This window comes from Ctenocephalides felis, unplaced genomic scaffold (genome assembly GCF_003426905.1).
Source record: "Ctenocephalides felis isolate EL2017-DRISC unplaced genomic scaffold, ASM342690v1 CF-g0.4_SCAFFOLD_00819, whole genome shotgun sequence".
Taxonomy (NCBI): Eukaryota; Metazoa; Arthropoda; class Insecta; order Siphonaptera; family Pulicidae; genus Ctenocephalides; species Ctenocephalides felis.
The window spans coordinates 19,762-29,788 of NW_020536973.1; positions in this window are offsets into that span (position 1 = coordinate 19,762).

The following is a 10,027-nucleotide window of genomic DNA, read 5'->3' on the forward strand; positions in this document are numbered from 1 at the left end:
TTTCTAAATTTTAGTTAAAAAATGCTAAAAATCATTAAGACTGAATGTTTCAATGAGTGGCTATATAGTATAGTGCTGGGCATAAAGGTCAGCGCTAAGAAAGGTCTACCACCGACATATAAAAGTTAAGAATTTCTCAACAACAGTATTTGAAAGTAGAGGGCAAAAAATGTATATCCAGTCATCATCTTAATTCTCACGACATCGCTATCGGGAGATAATTGGCAATGTTTGAAAATCAGTAAAAAAAATTTTTTTTTATTTGGTTGTGAGCACTGTTGTTTAGTTCAGACCTAAATTCTCACGATTTAAGATTTTTTATAATTTAATTTATTCAAATTATTGTGATGCACTTAGAATTTATCTTCAAAAAGCATATCAACTCTACATAAAACATAATCAATAAAAAGGTGAATGCAAAAATTCATCAATTCTGAATTGATTATTACTAATTTATACAAAAAAATATATAAGCCTAACTTGAACTACAAAATATCTTTGCAACCCTAATTTATATTTTATTTATTTTATTTCATTAAGTAATTACAACTGTCTATAAAAATCCTAATTTAATTTATCAAAATATCATAGACCTACAAAAATGCGAAAGTTTCTTATTATCGATTTATTTTTCCTAAATACAGCACCTGATTCCTGAAATTCAATGGCAAATCCATGATACTGTTAAAGATTTCTTCCTCTCCTTTGGTGTAATTTACCAGTATTTATCTTCTGTTGATCTTTTCTAATTGGATTCGTGCGAAACTCGAAGAAAACATCAGCAACATTTGCGTTCGAACACTATTGACTGAAAAGGAGAAAATCGAAAGAAAATAGAGAAATGCATTTTCCGGGAAAGTCTTAGCGCTTCGAAGTAAGGAGAGTTTTTCCGGAGTGCGATAATTCCGTTGTTCGTGAAAAAGCGATGGAAAAGTAATGCGACATCTAATATTCATTGGGGGTTTTATTGCGCGTTTTGCACTGATAAGACCGACCGATAGATTTTCGACAAAAACGCTCCTGAACAAGGACGGGGAGATATTAAATGAGTTTATTTTTCTGTAAGTATATGTTAAATTATTTTAAAAGAAGGAAATAGTCGATAAAATGGGGCCCGCCTACAATGGGCTAAGACAAAATACGAAAGAGATTCCACAAAGATGTCTTGTTAACTTTATTTAAAAATTGATGTTTTGTTAAATATTGTTATACTATATTCATAAGCCCATTACTTGAATGATTATGTTATGTTGTTTTGACTTTATAGCTATTGTTTTTCACCTATTTTCATGCCACACCCCCAGAACGTTTGTGACACTTGCCTTCTTCTTATCGGATTTGATTCTATGATTAATCCATCGTATTTGAGGACAGTATTTCAGAATGACATCAAAGGCAATGTTCAAATTACCATTTAATTTACTTTTCATCAAACTAGCTCTTAAATTAACAAAATCATTGCAGATAAAAAAAGTGGCACAACCGTACCCAGTTTCTCCTACTGTGAAGTCGAATGTGGTCATATAGAAGTGTAATATTACAATTTGAGAGAACATCGTATTCTAATAAAGAGAACCAAATTTATTATTTCAGAAGTGGGTTCAGATTTAATAAAGATTTAATAAAGATTCAGATAAAATCTTTCATATTTAGTGCGAGACCAACAGAAGCTGACGTCCCAAAAAAATTGAAAACTGCATATATTTATTAAAATATTTTTGAGTGAATCTAAATTTCATGATACTAATGTTGTAGAGGATTCTATTAATTTAATAGTCCTTTTTTTCATAAAAAGTTATAAAAGCAGATTATATACACAATAACACAAATACCACATAAACAGTTATAAATGCATATATAATGTGTGTGTGTGTATTGAAAAAGGACCTGCAAATTATGAACAAAATTTCAAGAGATATATGTGTGTATATCGCATTTTAGACATCTAATCAGTCTACATCAGTATTCATCAGACAAATAATTTTCCTTTCTGTGTTTTAGATGAAAATCTGCAATTAGCTCAGTATCTCCAAAACAACTGCACCTGCCATTGCCAAAAACTAAACACAACTTCTCCCAATCATTACAAATTGATTGTTTTTTGGATCATTTAAATCGGATACTCCGTTCTCTCAAACCTCGATTTCTATTTTCTGCACTCTTTGCTCCGTATCTCCGTGACGGCCGGACCTGCCTTTGCCAAAAACTAATCAGCACATTTCCCTATCAATAGGGATAGAATGCTTTTGAACCATTCAAATCGGTTGATCCATACGCCCGAAAACGTAAACGAAAAAATACGGACACACAAAACACACACACTAATCTAATTTCTCTGAGGCATGCCAAAATGTTCAGAAGCCTTCAAAACATGAAGATATATATGCGAAAATTTTCATTTTCGATTTTCGGCCCATTACTATAACTACCCTACGGGAAGTTAATTATACGACTTAAACAAACTAGTTTTACTTAGTTTTATTATTCTTCACAAAATTAATCATTAAGATCAAAACTCCTGAACGACTATGGTAGAAGTAAAAGTGATAAATAAAATAACACAAACTGTTGTTCAAACAATTTAGGGGACACATGGGTTAGTCATCATTCTGAGTTACACTCTAATATTTTGGCATCTAAAACTACATTATAATATCGTTATTATATTTTATTACTTTATTCTCATTGTTACATACAAATTTAATAATAAAAAAAAATATTAACAGCATCAGAACTTTTCTCAGTGTTCTATGAGTTGTTGTGTGATGTATTTTTTCACTACTTAGCATGATTAGAAAGCAACCTAATTTTCTTTTTATGATAAAATTATATTTTTTTTCTAATAGTGATATAGTCTACACACAGTAATACACAGTAATAGTGTCTATATATTGCAGCATTATCCCGAAAGGCTATTTGGAAACATGTTTTGGTCTACATATTCAAGAGAAAACGGATAGTACTACTGTTTGATTAATCGCCATATTGTGGGTGCTGGGACGAGGATCTTACCACTTTTCCCATGTAAGTACACTTTAGAACAACAAAAAAGTTCGGTCTCCCCACTAATAAAACAATTAAAAACAAAATCACTTGGCTTAGTTTTAATTATTTCGTACCCAAATAAATATTGATACTAATCTGATTTAAACGACTCTTATAACCCATTACCATTTACCATTTAAGGAGTAAATTTTGTCTAATGTCGTTTACAATGTTTCTCCATTTTGGGGTCGATATATCACCGACCATCCGCCGTCGCAAAGTCATTAAATAATCAAGCCGGGGGTGCCTTTGAGAACATTAAGAAATAACTTTGATATTTATACCTTTTTGTGCTTTTAATGGCGACTCATTTATCTTAATCATCACGTGTATATAATAATATGAATGCTGATAAACAGATAGAGGTTTTGGCTTATATCAAGCAATGACGATTCGAAATCTCGTTTAGGATTTATGATTCTGGGTGTTTTCGTTTTATCGCCGAGATAATTTCATAATTAAGCGTAAATAGCTGAAGGTAGGGGTTGGTGTGCAGAATTTGCAAAGTAAGGATCATTAATTCATTGAAAATAATGCTATTAATCAAATAAACATTATATTTACTTAATTAACTTTTTTAATTTAATTAATTCATTTTTTCCTTAAATATTTATTTCGCACAAAAAATTTTCTTGAAGGCATTACACAAAAAAATGTATTAAATATGTATTTGGAAATCGATATATAAGAAATGCATAATATGCTCATATACTCAATACGAAACAATATGCGGTATGAAATTCTTTTTTGCACCAAAAACCCTTTCACCGGTTCATATTATTTGATAGTTCAATTTCTACATATATTTCACATCTGATAAAATAATTAACTTGGTATTTTGGTGTAAATTGTTCCTAAAAATGTAGTAAAGTAGGGCCTGGCACATAGGTCTAATTTGACTTTCAGTAATTATACTGTCTAAGCCAATTGGACTACATTATAACACATAACACGTATCAAACTAACAACTATCGGACTATGTCCAGTAAAATTTTCAGCTAATTCTTAATTAATTACAAAAATCTAAAATTTTTAATCAAACAGATCTCTTTTTGCTTTGTCTATGGTGACGGCCAGGGGCAAAGTGGCCCAATGTTTTATTTTTAATTTTAGAAAGATTTTACTTAATAGCTACATTCAGTGCTGGATTGACAGTAGGGGCAGTCGGGGCTACTGCCCAGGGCGGCAAATTTTCGGGGGCGGCAAAATTTGGATAGTGAGAAGAAAATTCTATACCATATAATTAACTCATTTTTTTAATAACATTTTTAATTTCAAGAAATATAATTAACAAAACATTATACAAATGCAATGCAAAATTTGGCAATTTGGCTAATATAAAGATTCGTAAGTGAGTTGAAAGTTTAAGAAAAATATGTTCTTCAGATCTCGAGCACTTTTAAGATGGCGAAATTATACACTTCCAAACTCATAGCGCCGAAAAAAATTAAATTTAAAATTTAATATATAAAGTATTAATTTTAAAAAAAATAGTGACGCATGGCATTGTGCCTTTCGGCAAGTTACTGAAACTTTCCGTACTGAAAATTTTATAAAAAGCTTTAAATATTTTTGAAAAATGATAAAAATTGAATTTAAAAAAACTTTTTTTTTAGTTTCATTTATTAAACTTATTAAATTAAATTTTATTTGAATAATTCGATTTCTATCGATAGCGAGACGTGCTGATTAGTTATTTGGCCAAGACGGATCCAACTGTTTCGGAAATACGGGCCAAATTGCCAAATATAATAATTCATTTTTTGAGAAACGGAACGTCCAATATCATTAAAAGAAATTTACATATATAGACAAAATGGAAAACTGATTAAATTTGTGGGAGGCAGGTCCAGCGGTTTCGGTGATCCAATAAAAAAAATTTGAAAGAGAAACGTTTGGCGGTCAAAAATGATCATTAGCCATATGCACATCAAATTATCAGATATTTTAATAATATAAATTTTGTTTACATTTCTATGGGTTCTGTAAAATATTCTATTAGTTCTATATTAGTAAAATAAAAATTCAAAATAAAAAAATGGGGGAAAAAATACAATTGGACATAATATTATAATCCATAATAATATGATAATATTGTTATCCAAACCATGCACTTGTTCAAAATGTAATATAGTTTAAAAAAAATTAAATTATTTATTAAATAATAATTTTACCTGAAAAAAAATGGGAGATTTTCAGATTGAAAAACAAAGATTATTTTAAAAGTTTTATTATATTGAATATTTGGGCATTTAACACATTAGCGTATTTACATTTTTCATTACACATTTATATATTAATTAAATATAATTAATAAAATAATTAAATTGATAATTATTATACTTATAGCTAAGATGCAACTATTTTCCACACCACCCAGGAGGTATAGTTGCTAGGCGCGTTTTTTTTAATGTGGTGTCGCCGTACAAATTGAGTACAGCCCTAGTCCACTTACAAAATAACTTAAATTAATTAACTAAGCTAATTTACTAAGCCTAACTTAAATGATACGAATATAACATAAAAAATACCCCACGAGATGACTAAATGTATATGAAGATCTTCTTTAGAAAAAAACCGTGGACGATGCAAGAACCTGTTAGAAATTAAAGGTAAAATTGTAATGTACTATTAAGAGTAATTTGTAATTAAAAAAAAAAAAAAAAAAAAAAAAGTATTTACATGATGTACCCCCCTAAGATCCACCATGTAAATACTTTAACTTCATAGGTTCCCAGCACTATGAAGCTTATAGAGGAGTGCGCTTAGAAAGTTCATAAATTTGAGTATTAAGTATTGTTATATGAATTATTATTAAATAATTGTGAAAAAAACGCGAAATATATGCGAACTGGAAGGTCCTTGCCGTCTTCCCCACCCATTTTTAAAATAAAAAATAGTAAACTACGAGCCTAATGTATTATAGCCTAATTTTAACTTAATAATATATCCATGTGCACGTCCTCCAATTTTGTAGAAAATTTTCTGGTTGATTCTAATCTTGTATGTATCTTCATCTGGTATGAATCTTGATCTTGATGTTTTACTGTATGTATCTTGATCTTGAACTATATCTTGATCTTGAATTGTAAATATCAAGGTTTTGCACTCCATGTATCACTATATATCACTGTACACAACACTGTCTGACACTGTATATAACACGATTTTGCCCAAGATATATTTTATTTATAATATGTATAAAAATCCGTCCACGAATCAAATATAAAGAATGAATAACGTAAATGGGGCCCCGATGAAATAATATAGAAAATGATCGCAAAAAACTAATATCTTATGATCTATCTTCGCAAGTAAGATACTTATCTTAATATAACAAAATAATATAGAAAATGATCGCAAAAAACTAATATCTTATGATCTATCTTAGCAAGTAAGATACTTATCAATATAACGTTCTCCTGGTCGTGTGCGCTCCTGGTGGTAGAGTGGTCCATCCTACTTAGTAAAGTGAAATATCTTAGTAAGTAACAAACTTATCTGAATATAACAAACGATCTTCTGGTCGTGTGTGCTCCTGGTGGTAAAGTGGTCCATCCTACTCTTGTACACTGGCAATCACTAACGTCCTGGTAAACATCCTTCCGTTTTAGTAATAGTGTTTTCTGGATCTATTCCTCTGGTAACTTCTGTATTCAACCTACAATTAAAATTTTATTTAATTCTATCAAGATTAAAAAGATTTGTACATATCTCAGAGTTTCTTACCATCTCTTGAACATTGACAAGTTTAACTACTTATAAATTCAGCATTCCTCCACCAGGAGACTCATTGTGCGACCAGTAAAAGTAAAGTTAATTTATGAAATTGTGTTCATTACATTACGGCACAAAAATTTAAAACTAAGTTAAAAAAAAATTAAACTGAATTTTATGAATCTAAAAAAAATTTACTTCTTTCCATGGGCCACTTATCAAAACAATAAAAAATTAAAATTAATAATAATTATAAAAATAATGGCACAAATAATATTAATTTTTAAATTAAGTGCATGGGGTTGCGGTGCTTCTGGGAAAAACAACGCAGGGGTCCATACACTCAGGGATATAAAACAAAAATTAATCAATTAACAAATTAAATTTAAATATGAAACCCGACTACTTGGACCTGCCGTGGGGGGTAGGCGGCAGGAACGTAGCTTCAAACGCGCAATTTTCATCATACGTTCGTTCGTTTCTCGAAAATTAAAAAAAAAGTGTGAACCATGTACTCGAAATAACGCAAAATGGTAAATGAAAAATTACTTTTAATACTATATCAAATACTGTTACAATTAATATAAAAAAAAATTAATGCACAATAAGCCTCCGAAGTTATTATTCACTACGCATATCACTGTTGGCACTGTATAAAATCTGAAAAGAAACGAGCTACATTAAAAATTAGTTAAACAACTACATTAAATAATTATAACAAGTCAATTGCAAACTAGCTGTAAGTGGAATTCTGTCTTAAGGCAATTTAGGCATCGTGCCTTAAGGCAAATTGCTGGAACTTCCCGTACCAAAAATTATTATTTTTTTAAAAACGATCAACATTTTTGAAAAAAAATTACTTTAAAAAAATAAGATTTTTGAGAAACTATAAATTGGATAAAAAATTACTTTTTTTGAAAAAAAAAATTAAAAAAAAAAAATTTTTTTTTTTTTTTTTTTTTTGGAAATTTTTTTTTTTTTTTATTTTGACATATTGTGGAAGATCTGAACTTTCTTTTCAAAGCAATCGTACTGCTTTAACTGCATAGGGACAAAATATAAAGCGCGTAAGCGCCGCGTCGCTGTCTAACGCATAAGCATTGGTACGGAACCCATAGGAATGTTAACAAAATGTATACTTATTGTTAAAATCTCTATAAAATCTGATAATTTGATGTGCATATGTCTAATGATCATTTTTGACCGTCAAATGGCTCATTTTTTTACTTTTTCCTCTATATCTCCGAAACCGCTAGACCTACCTTAATGAAAATTCTGTCGATTCTTCATCTTGTCAATACAAGTGAAATGTTTTTTGAATTATTCAAATCGGACGCTCCGTTCTCTTAAAAACTGAGTTACCGTTTTCGGCACTTTTTGCACCGTATCTTCGGAACGGCTAGACCTGCCTTCGCCCAAAACTAATCAGCACGTCTCCTTATCAATACGAATCTAATGTTTTTTGAATTATTCAAATCGGTTGATCCGTGTTCCCGAAATCGTCGACGAAAATTTGTATCCGCACATACATACACACACATACATACATACACACACACACACACACACACACCACACATACATCCATTTTTTCTAAGGTATGCCAAAATGTTCAGAAACCTCTAAAACGTAAAGATATAAAAATTTTTCATTTTTGATTTTTTTGCGATTACTATAACTTGCCCTACGGGAAGTTAATAATTCCAACATAAGTTTAAATATAAATTTTAATGTTGTAATAGTTTTCTAATTCTAATCGTTTTTTCATTATTATTGAATTTGTAGTCAAATATATTAGCCATTTTCAATTAAAATGATTTTGTAGAATTATTATGCAATATTCATTGTTTAATGTTATAATTATAACATTATATATTTATTTATATGTATTATTATATATGTATGTACATTGTACATATGTATCTAATGTATATTGTATATATTTTATATTATATAAATAAAATTCAATATATTTCATTCATTTTATGACATAAAATTTATATAATTTATTTAAATATACATTTTGATTTAAATATTGAATTATTACATAACAAATAAAAGTAAGAACATATGCAGTATATGTATAAATTGTATTAAGTCGACTTAATAAAATTTATATATATACTGCATATGTTCTTATTTCTATTTTTTATTTAATAAAACAATATTTAAATCAAAATGTATATTCAAATAAATTATATAAAAATAAATTTTATGTCATAAAATCATACCTAAATTCTACAGTTGTAATCATTTATATTTATATAATATAAAATATATACAATATACATTAGATACATATGTACATACATATACCTATATATATATATATATATATATATATATATATATATATGTGTGTGTTTCTTGCGCTTTGATTTGATTTATTTTTATTGAATTATAATTTTAAAAAAATTGAAAACCGTTTTTATTTATATTTTGGATTTACATTATTTTCTATCTTATATTTATATTTTAATATAATTTTGGCCAAAGAGTTATTTCAAAACCATTACATCAACTCTTTGGCAAAAATTATTTTGAAATAGAAAAAATAACATAAATCGATTTATATAAATAATGAATAGTTTCCATTTTTTTATTATAATTCACTGAATAAAATTAAATAAATCAAAACACAAGCAAACACCATGCATAAATCATATATTCAAGAAACTGAATATTATTTTTTTTTTAGAAACTACTTGAAAAAGGTTTTAGAATAATATTAATTATTATAAATGACTTACCTTTCACTGTAGTGTCACCACGAGGTCCCAGCTCGAAAAGACCTAACACGGTGTTTGTGCCAGCTTTTATGGGGGCAAAAAGGCGCCAAAACAATATAAATCGTTACCGGTCATATTCGTTTATGTCGTTACCTACATATTCAAATTCAAATCTTATATTTTTGTCATAGATGGTCATCAATGATAAATCATTTATCTTTGGTTGTTATCTAATCAATAAATAGTTTTGGGTATTAAGCAATTGATAGCGCTAGTGTTGGCAAAATGACAGATAACCTGTCATTGTTTATTTACATTTGGATTTTTGAAGAAAATAAACAAATAAATACAGTCTTAAAAGGTTTTGAATATCTTTTGGAAAGATTATATATACCTAATTTTAATTAAGTCATAATTTAGTACATTAATATAAAGTGAACCTCTGGGTTTTTTCCTTTTCAAAATTCTTAATTCTATGTTATTTGTCAAATTAATTACTTAAATGTCTTTCTATGTAGACAGATTGTAATTTATAA